Genomic DNA, 12,360 nt, shown 5'->3' on the forward strand with positions numbered 1-12,360 from the left:
CTGCCTCATCATCTTGCCACATATGGACCACCTGTTGGGTGGCACTGACGCCACACATGGATCACCTGTTGGGTGGCACTGACGCCACACATTTGGACCACGATTCAAGTGGCCCTGCTCAAGAAATAAAAAGTGATCCATGTGTTGAATTTTGAAGATTTAGATGGCCCTGATCTTCAAATGGCCTGTATGCCGGTCAGGGCCAGCTGGCTTTGTTAGCCCACCTACCAAGGCAAGAAGCATGAAGATGACTCCAGCAACAAGTGCTCCAAGTGTTATTCCTCAAGTCCAGGTCCTGGGTCATAGTTTTTGTAAAATAAATTGTGTTTAGTGTAAAATGCAAAAATGTTGCCCACCGGTTATGTGTTTAGTTTCAAAATTCCGGCAATATGTGAACAGCATAAGGTTGTGGGTGTGAATCTGTTAGGTAGTTTCTCAATGCATTAGGAGAGACATATTTAGTTTTAAAATGTACATTGAACTGTCAAAAAAAAAAAAAATGTCGCACACTGGGATTCGAGTTTAAAATGTTAGGGGAATCACATGTACGTGTCACACTAAAAGTAATGTTTAAATGAATGCCAGCTCACCCCAGCCGCTCCATGTGGATGACTCGGGTCGAGTCTTGGTGAGAGAAGAGGGTAGTGTTGCAGTTGTGCCATGAAGGCAAACCCCCTATAGATCGTTGCACGACAACATGTAGCCTGCAGTAGTTAGATATGTCTTATTGAATGTAAAGATTAGCCCTTTCCCATTGTGTAGTAATAAAGACCAAATATGCGTTGAGTTAGGCAGGATGTCAAGCCTTCATGGCTGGGAGAAGCCATTACTAATGTGCAGGAAGGCGTGGCCAAAAGCACGGCCCAGGTGACCAATGGCGAGCCGGGAACCCGTCACCATGATGTGACAAGCCTCAGCCAATGGGAGGCTCTGGAACATTTTGAAGGGCATGGGCAGGTCTGGTAAAAGCCCACGCGAAGCGCATTATCACTCTCTTTTACCGAGGATTTCACTGCGCACAGGACGATCTCCTGCTCTGTTCGATCTTGCCTTGTCTGGGATTTTGCCACGTGGATGACACCCTGCTCTGGACTCTCATGTTTTAGCTCCAACGACACATGTTTTGGCCTTTGTTCTTCGTCGACACCAATTGCTTCTGCGTCGATCTTTTGCGCCATCCGGCTGACCTGCAAGCTTGTCCAACCTGTGCTGAAGTTCGTCCGTACCAACTTCGAGGCGGCGGTTCGTTCTTCGGACCTGACCTCATCGAGCTGCGAACTGCACACACCAGACCACGTGGCCAATTGTGAGGAATCCCAGCAAGTACATCAGTACGCCCTTAACCAGTGTCTTTTTCCGTGTGTGTGTGTGTGTGTGTGTGTGTGTGTGTGTGTGTGTGTGTGTGTCAGAGTGTGAAGGTGCCAAGTCGGGGTTATTAGTAGGTAAGAGTTGGTAAGCTGTATCTTCATCTCTGTTTTTCTGTGCCTTCTAAATAAAAGGCTGTACATTTTGTTGTTACTTTCCAACCTGTTCGGTAGGTCTTTTCTCCATTGGCCTAGCATCATCCGGGGCCACATTTGGCTAGACTCGGGTCCATAAATCTACGTGGGGTAACGCCGCTTTCTACACCGTGCAAATCCGCTCGGCACGCAATTGAATAAGGTGTGTGAAAGCGAGGGTTTGATCGTGTGGGTCTTCGGCACGCGCGTGCACCTTGATCCGTGCACCTTGAAGATATTTGTGATTCTCCGATATTAACCGAGGGGAATCATGCAACAAAATTGTTGTGCCAAGAAGGGGGTTTTGAACCCGGCCCCCGCAACAAATTGTTGTTGAGGAGTGGGATAATTAAAACCACCGCAACAATATATAGTCACGTGAAAAAGTAAGTACACCCCATGTAAAGTTTTGATTTTTTCAACATATTTCAACATACAGCTATTTGATCTTCATTTCAACAATATTGATAGATAAAGGTGATATAATATAACAAATATCATGAAACATTTACATTTTGTAGTCCATTGTATAATTTAAATAAACATAAATGCAAATTTCACATGTGGAAAAAGTAAGTACACCCTTGGCTCCAATAGGGGGTATTGCCCCCTTTGGCAGAAACAACCTCAAGTAGGCGTTTCTTATAACTGTCTACCAGTCTCTGACATCGACTGGGAGAAATGTTTGCTCACTCCTCCATGCAGAATTCTTTCAGCTGTGCGATGTTTGAGGGGTTTCTTGCATGCACAGCTCGTTTCAAATCCCCCCACAACATCTCGATGGGATTTAGATCCGGGCTTTAACTGGGCCATTCCAGAACCCTCCATTTCTTTCTTTTCAGCCATTCCTTGGTGGGTTTACTGGTATGTTTAGGGTCATTGTCATGTTGCAAGGTCCACCTTCGGTTGAGCTTCAACTTTCCAGCAGATGGCCTCACATTATCCTCAAGCACCCTCTGGTACAATGAAGAAGTCATAGTGGATTCTATGATGGTGAGTTGCCCAGGCCCTGATGCAGCAAAACTGCCCCAAACCATAATATTGTTGCGGTTTTGAGTTTTGTATAATAAAGGTTCAATTTCACCCTCATAGTTAGTCACACAACAACATGTAGCCTCGCGATAGTGCAGTTATCTCTTAGTATTTGTGAGCATAGTCCTTTCCCTGTGTCAGTTTTGCGTTGAGTAGAATAATGAGAGTAGGTCCTTTTCATTCTTCCATTGCCTTATGCCGCTTCCATTGCCTTATGCCTCTTATGCCTCTTATGCCTCTTTGTGCTGCCTTTGGCTTTTTGGCGCGAATTAACACGAGGCAAACCTGGCAGGTCGGGTCGGGACCGAATGAGGACGGCGAAGAAGCTGACGGTAAGCGCGAGCCGCCAATCAGGGCTCAGAGGGTGCGGCTGCAGCACTGCGTCATGGGGTGTGGTTGGAACGTTCGAGAAGGCTCAGGGTGTGTCGATATAACCCGTTGCGCAAAGCCCCCACGAGGATTGAGTTGGCATTCGGAGAGAAGAGAAGAGGAGTTGAAGGAGCGCAGTAAGCAGCAGAGTTTGAGAGATACGAGATCAGAGAAAGACGCACATGAACCAAGATACGCGCTCATATTAAAGTGACGCTCGGTTGAGCTTGAAGCCGAGCCGCTATAGTGCATTGCGTTATGCGAGTGATAGCGCGCTGGTTGCTAAACGTGCTGTGGAACCGCCAGCCGCGCCGAGAGACGCGTACATTCCTTCCCGCCTTCCTGTCTCATCATCTGCCTTTGTTTGGGAGACGCGCTACGAGGATCCTTCCACCGCCTGCTTGCCATCATCGCGGGACGTGCTGTGACTGAGGAGAGCCAGACGGGGCCGTTCCTGGACGAGCAAGTCGGCGCGTTTGGCCTGAACATCATCCTGCCTGCAATTTATCTGTGTGAGTGCGAACGGGCCCGTGTCTGGGTTTATAATAAGACTGCTTAAGTTCTGCTCTGTGTCTGCTTTCTACCAAATTGTACATACGTGTAAATAATAATTAAACCTGTGTTACGGATTCGTCACATTGGTTGTTGTGGTTTTCATCCACTGTAAACATTTTTTATTTCATGTACTATTATTGTTGTCGTTTAAGGGAAATAGATATTACTATTTTCAAAAGGTAAAAACGTTAATGTTTAAATGAAACCGGAACCGAATGACGACGAAGAGGAAGAGGAGGAGAGAAAGGCGGGGCATGTGAGTTCGACAAGAAAGCCGAGCTGCTTTGAGTTCTGGAGCAAACGTTGACGAACGGAGGTCACTAGCGAACTTCGGGTTTCCAGGGAAAGGGATTCTTGCGACAGAGTTGTTATCGCTGTGACAGATCAACCTGCGTGTCAGGTTTTTGGTGGTTGGTTCCGAGGAGAATCATCGTCGCGTCGTTACGCCTCGAGAACGGGCCGTCGGCCATTTTGACTCGCGTGCTTTGCGCATCGCGCAAGGTCTTCGCTTCGCTTCAGCCGTTTTCACCGCATTCAGACATTTATCTGGTGTGTGTGTGTGTGCAACATGGATTTGGAAGGTAAATCTGCGGTTCGCCGACTGTGAGCCATGAAACGTCCATACCCAAGGGTGTGATTTCCCAGTCACCTGGAGGGCGCCTTTGGATTTCCCAGTCGCCTTGAGGGCGCCTTTGCGCAGCTTTGGCCGCGTGACTGTGACTCATCTGAACGGGATTCTGGTCTCGATTAGACATCGTTCTGACGATCGCTGGAGCGGATCGACTTTGGCTGGAAGCCGGGATCGACTTTGGCTTGAAACCGGAATCAACTTTGGTTTGAAGCCGGGAAAGAGACATTGGGAATGTTCTTGTTTCACTCACTTGGAGCACAGTGAGTTATATATTACGAAACTGATGGTACCATCATAGGATATATATATTGATTGTACTTTTGATTACTATTATTGTTGTACTGTTATTCTTGTGTGATCTTAATACAATATTTGTTTGTTGGTAACAATTGGTGTGGCTTCACCAATGATATTTGACATACAGAATAATACATCTTTCTGCCGTGACTCCTCTCGGGGCTCGGAGGTACACCGTGACCAGGTGGTTTGGGGAGGAGCACGTAACACCTGTGTTCTTCCTTTGATTCTACCACTTTTGTGATTTCCATCATTGACTAAGCGTGGTACGAATAGAACCGCTCTAATCGGGGTCCAATATTAACGGTGACTGCACGGACAACATGGTACGCAATCCGCTCGGTGTACTCAAATTACACGTGGCTCGTGCGAGCCTTGGTTCCCCGCTTCCATGGCGGTGCAGGTATTTAGGTACGAGCAAGACTTGGTCCCGAAACCCTACCTTGCGTTTGCCCGGAAGAGTCGTTTCAAGTCTCTCGGTTACACCAGACCCAGAAAGAACAAGGGGCTTAATCCCCCCTTGGTAAGGGTAAGAAGGGTGGTGGAAAACCGTAACATTTGGTGTCAGGAGTGGGATTGGACCGGGAGTGCGCTTCACGTACTCGGAAATTACGAGCAACCGAAATTTAGTTTTTAAATTCAAAATTTTATATTCGTACCATGGCTAGCCAAGACGGTCGAATGCCGGTGGGGGTAGAAGATGAGGTAGATGATAAGGAAGAGTTAATGACCCAGGACCCACAGGAAGAGCTGGTAGAAGAGGAGGAAGCCGAAGAGGGGGCGGCAGCAGGGGTAGAAAATGGCGGCGCCTCGCACGTGGCAGCGAGAGCCGAGCCCGCGATCCCAGGGTACATGCAATTATTCATGACGCAATTCATGGCAGAAATGAAAGAGATGAATGCAAAAATGGATGCCCAAGGTAACAAATCGACCAAAGAAATGAAAGAGATGGGGAATAAATCCACCAAGGAAATGAAAGAAATGAAGAGCGAATTGAAAGAAACCATTAGTGCCCAAAAAGACGAAATTCGGGGAATAAATAATGACATGGATAAAATAAATGGGAGAATGGACACCCGAGGGGAGACATTAAAAAAGATGAAGGAGGAATCCAGGTGTGATATGGAAAAATTGGGGGAGGACATTGGGCGCAGGTTGAGCAGGGAGGGCGCCTTAGTACGCGACGAGGTGACGCGATGTGAGGAACGCGTGGGGAGCGAGCTTGAGCAGAGCACGGCCGGGTTGACCGGGGATAATGAAGTCGTGACACGGAGTGTAGAGGAACCGACGATCGGCGAATTGGAAAAGAAAATTTCATGCGCGCCGGTGGTCGTCGAGCTAGAAAAAGAAATAATTGGGGCCGAAGAGACGGCAGAATCAGAAATTAAATCGCGGGAAAAGGAAATGGGACTTGTACAAAGTCTGTATTTGCACCGTGATGTCAGGCTTGCTAACCAAGTGGAAAGTTTGCAGGTGCTGAAGGAAAAAGAGGTCCCCAAGGTGAGTAGAATTAATGGCGCGAATGTGTTTGCCGCGAATAGGGTTTTGGCGCGCTTGGGACATGGATGAAACCCGTGCGGTCGTGGAAGGTCCATTGTGCGGTGTACGAGGGCGACTGGTGCGCGTGTGAGAGAAACGTGTGCACCGGAGCACGAGTGTGAGCGAGAAAAGTGTATGACGGAATGTGTGCAGGAAGAGTGTGTAATGGGAGAGTGTGTTACAGAGTGTGCGAAGGAGTGCACACCCGAGAGTGGGGAAAAAGTGTGCGAGGATTGGGTGTGGAACGGGAGAGTGCACACCCATGGGTGTTACAGACTGTGTGCGGGGAGAGTGTGTTACAGAGAGTGTGCAGGAGTGCACACCAGAGCGTGTTGTAGAGTGTGTGCAGGAGTGCACACCCGGGGGTGTTAGAGTGTGCGGTAGAAGAGTGCGTAGAAGAAGAGTGCGTACTGAAGTGTGTGAGGGGTGTGAGTGCGCCTGGGTGTGCAGGTGCGAGTACGGTGTGCGAGGGAGAATGCACACCAGAGGACGTGGAAGGAGAGTGTGTAACAGAATGTATGGGAGGTGCAGTGACGCCTCGGTGTGCGAGTTCGGAGTGGGTCGCGAGTGGTGAGAACGCGGCTCAAGCATCGACACCGACCGGGGTAGCGTTTAGCGCGACGGATAGCCGACGTGAGCCCTCGGTGAGTTGTGTGCGGCGGGGACCAGCGGGGATCGATGCCACGGCCATGTCACAAGGACCGACGTGCACGATTCGTGCCAGCCCCCACCCTGTATGGTTGGTGCTGCGCCATGGGGGGAAAGGCGAATGGCGAGGTTCAAGGGGAGGTAGGAGATTTCGGAGCCACGCACCTTTGCGGGTGCGGTGCCCCGACCGTGGGCGGTTGGGCCATCGTGCGTGGGCCCGCGAAGAGATGGGTCCCTGAACCTCGGCCCCTCCATGCCTCCTCCCCTGGATCGAAAATGCCAGACGGACCCAACCTACAGGAGACAAATCAACTGCATGGATCGTTCGGCCTTTCAAAGCCGAGCCATGACAATGTATTTCCACACAAAGAGGCTCAAGTGTAGTGGACGAATGAGGATAGTGTACCCTACGTGGGGGAATGGTAGTTTCACCATTCCTCACACGTCCGGGCCCATGAGCATTAGATTAGGGGGATGGCAGTGTTAGGCACATGGGGGGCCAGCGATGGTTACCTCCATGGGGCATTGGGGCACCGAAGCTAGCCGAGGGAGGGCTAGGATAATTGTTAGGGAATTAGATGACTTTAGAAGACAAACGATTTAAGTAGTGACATCTGAACTATAGTGGGGACGTAGGTAGTTTAGATGGTTGTTAATGACGAAGGGTGTGCTTAGTTTAATGGCATGACGGGGAAGCATGAGTTTTAGGGGAAAAGCAGTTAGATAGATGATGCTGTGTGTGTGAGGAATTGTTTGAGAATAAATGGAATTGGTTTGAGGAGCGAGCACAAAAGGTGTGCGAGGAAAGAAGTGTGTGAGCACAAAAGGTGTGCAAGACAAAAGGTTTGAGGAGTGAGCACAATTGGTGTGCGAGAAAAGTGGTGTGCAAGAAAAGTGGTGTGTGAAATAATTGGTGTGTGAAGTAAATGGTGTGCGAGATAAGTGGTGTGGAATGCTTGGTGTGGAATAAAAGGTGTGGAATGCATGGTGCGAAGGAGTGAATGGGGGGAGATGGAACCCATTCACGAATGACCGGGGTGGGTAGTGTAAAGTCAGGTAGAGGGCTCAGGTAAATTTGTATGGATATTGACACCTGTGGTGCAGGTAGTGGCAAGGTAGTGCTTGTAGGGTGCATGAGTCAGTGAAATGGCTGGGCGTGTGGTTTAATTGGTGCGTATGGTTATTGGGGCACTCCGCCACTGGTAGTTTGTCGGCCAGGTGAGGCCGCAGGTAGGCTCTGGGAGCCAGTTAGGGTAGTTGTGAGTTGTTGAGTGGGGCCCGAGGATCCAAAGGAAGGACCCGGGTTGCCCAATGCCAAGGTGGGCATCAGGGGTTAAAGTGCCAGGAGGAGCCTTCCCCAGTTTAGGTAGTCACAGGAGCAGGTAAGCTCGGGTGGCGACTTCAGTGGCGGAGGTGCGCAGGTAGTTGGACCTGCTAGTGGAGCCACATGACCCAGCCCAGAAATTGTGCAAGGGCACAGTATGAAAAATTGGGGAGTGAGACCCAAATTCGGATGGCATCACAGAGTGGTCAATGGGGGATTCGGTTTTTAGAACCACATAGTTTAAAGATGGCCGATTGGCAGGGTACGACCCCGGGTAGTTTAAGAGTTAATGTCAGTTAGTGTAGTTAGGAAGACAAATCCCCTTCGCGCCATCCACAGCCATTCACCGAGAAGGATGGAACTCCACACCAGGGCTTGGTAAACTGTTTGAGTGTAAGACACATCATGACGTAATGAGACCTTGTGGTTGTTCCATTCCTTCCTTCCTGGGAGGGATTGGGAGACGAATTTGGCATAGAGGGGGATATGGGAGACAAGACGTAGAGACGAATTTGTAAATACAAGGAAGGGTTAGGGTAGTGTAAGCCGACGTTGGGGGGTACATACGGATAGGGACGAGCCTGCTCTGCTCACTCTTCCATGCCCCTTGTGCTGCATTACCTTGTGTTGCTGTGTACCTTTGTGCCCTTTCTGCTTTGCTGGTCGTGCTTTGTCTCTCCCCCCACCCCAGGACCATTTTGGAGGTGGAACTGTGCAGCATCCCTGCTGCACTTTGCTACATCGGTGCAGCCGAACTGCGCAGCATTTGCTGCCATATCCTTGTGTTATAGCTTTGCTGCACCTGTGCAGCACTTTGTTGCCACAAACACTTTGCTGCACATTATTACAATTATGGACCACAGGTCTTGTGGCCTTACACCTCTGCTGTGCAGTACTTTGCTGCATCATCACCTTGCATCTGCGGACCACTTGTTTTGAGTGGCATCAATGTCACGCCGTCGGACCACATAGCGTTGGCCCTGCTTGACAATGAAATAAAATAAACACATTTGTTGTGCATTTTTATTACTAGGGCATGCCCGTACTATATCTATATCTAAAATTATATCCCCCCCCTCTATTTACATGAAATGGTTTGGTCCAAAGCGAACGGCTTGCGAGTACGGTGACAATCCCCCCCCTCTATTTACATGAAATGGTTTGGTCCAAAGCGAACGGCTTGCGGAGTTTGGTAAAGAAATCGCCATAGCATGCACAAACGCGCAGGAAAGCGAAAGAATCGCAAATTAGTTTTAATTAGTTTTAAAACATCGTTTAACGCCAACATAGCGGCAACATAGTTTGCCAACGTGAAATAAATGAATACGCTCTCAAATGTGCCGTCCGAGGCAGAGTCTGTTCGCCACGTTCGGCACACGTGATAGCTCGCTGCTCTCTGATTGGTTGAATCGTTTTTTGGACATAGCTCGGTAACTACTTCTCCGATTAATATGAAACCTTGAAAAGGCACATCCTCGGGTCCCCAGCAATATACCTGGCAAGTTTAAAGTATATCGGACCCGTGGTTGTCGAGAAACAGCGGTCACAGACATACATACATACATACATACATACATACATACATACACACAGAGATTACTGGAATTATAGATAGATGATTTGCTAGGGACGAGAAGATTTGTAAGTTTAATTAGCCCTGAAGAGCAGGAATGGCCTGTATGCCGGTCCTGGGGCTAGCCGGTTTGATATATGCACACAGAAGATGCAAAAAGCAAGAAGCAAGATGCAAGAAGCAAGCAGCAAATGTGATGATGATGAGTGTGTTTTTGTGTATTTTGCTGTGCTTTCTCTCCCCTCCAATCTTTCCAAAAAGGACAGGTCCTGGGACATAGAACTGCAAATAAGAGTAAGTTTTTGTGCTTGTATATAAAAATGCTGCCCACCGGCTATATGTTTAGTTTGACAAATTCCGGATTCGGTTAATTGTGGGCGTGATTCTGTTAGATTAGCTACTGAACGCAATAGGTGGGACATATTTAGTGTTTTAAAACTGTCGCACCCACGGGTTAGAGTAAATGTTAGAGGGGACCACATCTATATGTCACATGTAAAAGTAAAAGTTAATTTTCCAGATCATTCTCAAAACCGGTCGTTCCATTTTTATTGTTGTTAGGTTCGACTCGGGGACAAGTCTGACGAGGGAGTGGGGTAGTGTTGCGGTTTTGAGTTTTGTATAATAAAGGTTAAATATCCCCCTCATAGTTAGTCACACAACAACATGTAGCCTCGCGATAGTGCAGTTATCTCTTAGTATTTGTGAGCATAGTCCTTTTCCTGTGTTAGTTTTGCGTTTTTTTTTTTTTTGTTTGTTTTTTGTATACAAGATCGAGGCTCGTGAAAGAGCGAACATTAATCACACAGAAAGACAAACAGACACATAAAACAAATAACATCGGGAGCGGTAGACAAGATGGGGAGAGAGGGGGAAGGACACAAACACAACATTTGAGAGCAGGGACCGAGAGACATGGAGACATCGAGAGATTTGTGGGAGGGAGAGGGCTTTGGGGGGAGGCATGTGAAGGGGGGGGGGGGGGGTGGGAGAGGTATAAACATATGGACACTGCCAGGACTTCCAGGAAAGAAGTTGGAATTTCAAACAAGGTCTGCCATGATCTGCCATGATCTTTCTTGGGAAAACCACATTTCCAAGCTGGCCTCCAAAGCCAGTCGCCGACTGGGCATCCTCCGTCGTGCGAAGTCCTTCCTAGGCACACCTGAGCTCCTCACCACATACAAGGCTTTCATCCGCAGCTCAATGGAATACTGTTCTCCCCTATGGGCTGGTGCTCCTGCCTCACACCTGGCTCGGCTTCACGCTGTTGAATCCAAAGCTTTCAGAATCATTGGAATCTCCCGCGATGAAGCTATCTCTGAGGGCCTTTCACTCACTCACCGCAGGCAGGTAGGTGGTCTTTCTGTCTTCTACCGACTCCTCTCCGGCCTTGCTCCCCCAGCTCTCTCTGTGCTCTGTCCCCCAAATATTCCTACAGGTCGCACAAGATCTGCCAGCCACCCTCTGATGGTTAAACTGCCGAAATCTCGGCTCTCTGCTCACCTTCACTCTTTCATTCCTCTTTTCTCCCGCCTCTGGAACAAACTCCCACACTCACTTCAATCACACTCCTCCCTCCAGGTCTTCAAAACAGCTGTTCACCACCATCTCTTATCTTCCCCCATCCAAAACCTTGATCTTTTCTACCCCCACTAATTCACCCCAGATCCACCTTGTTTGAAATTCCAACTTCTTTCCTGGAAGTCTTGGCAGTGTCCATATGTTTTATACCTCTCCCACCCCCCCCCCTTCCCATGCCTCCCCCCCAAAGCCCTCTCCCTCCCACAGTTCTCTCGATGTCTCCATGTCTCTCGGTCCCTGCTCTCAAATGTTGTGTTTGTGTCCTTCCCCCTCTCTCCCCATCTTGTCTACCGCTCCCGATGTTATTTGTTTTGTGTGTTTGTTTGTCTTTCTGTGTGATTAATGTTCGCTCTTTCACGAGCCTCGATCTTGTATACAACAACAACAAAAAAAGAAAAAAAAAGAAAAAAAAAAAGGTGGATCTGGGGTGAATTAGTGGGGGTAGAAAAGATCAAGGTTTTGGATGGGGGAAGATAAGAGATGGTGGTGAACAGCTGTTTTAAAGACCTGGAGGGAGGAGTGGGATTGAAGGGAGTGTGGGAGTTTGTTCCAGAGGCGGGAGAAAAGAGGAATGAAAGAGTGAAGGTGAGCAGAAAGCCGAGATTTCGGCAGTTTAACCATCAGAGGGTTGCTGGCAGATCTTGTGCGACCTGTAGGAATATTTGGGGGACAGAGCACAGAGAGAGCTGGGGGAGCAAGGCCGGAGAGGAGTCGGTAGAAGACAGAAAGCGTTGAGTAGAATAATGAGAGTAGGTCCTTTTCATTCTTCCATTGCCTTATGCCGCTTCCATTGCCTTATGCCTCTTACGCCTCTTCGTGCTGCCTTTGGCTTTTTTGCGCGAATTAACACGAGGCAAGCCTGGCAGGTCGTGTCGGGACCGAATGAGGATGGCGAAGAAGCTGACGGTAAGCGCGAGCCGCCAATCAGGGCTCAGAGGGTGCGGCAGCAGCTGCAGCACTGTGTCACGGGGTGTGGTTGGAACGTTCGAGAAGGCTCAGTGCGTGTCGATATAACCCGTTGCGCAAAGCCCCCACGAGGATTGAGTTGGCATTCGGAGAGAAGAGTAGAGGAGTTGAAGGAGCGCGGTCAGCAGTAGAGTTTGAGAGATACGAGATCGGAGAAAGACGCGCATGAACCAAGATACGTGCTCATATTAAAGTGACGCTCGGTTGAGCTTAAAGCCGAGCCGCTATAGTGCATTGGGTTACGCGAGTGATAGCGCGCTGGTTGCTAAATGCGCCGTGGAACCGCCAGCCGCGCCGAGAGACGCGTACATTCCTTCCCGCCTTCCTGCCTCATCATCTGCCT

This window comes from Myxine glutinosa, chromosome 5 (assembly GCF_964187855.1).
Source record: "Myxine glutinosa chromosome 5, kmMyxGlut1.1, whole genome shotgun sequence".
Classification (NCBI taxonomy): Eukaryota; Metazoa; Chordata; class Myxini; order Myxiniformes; family Myxinidae; genus Myxine; species Myxine glutinosa.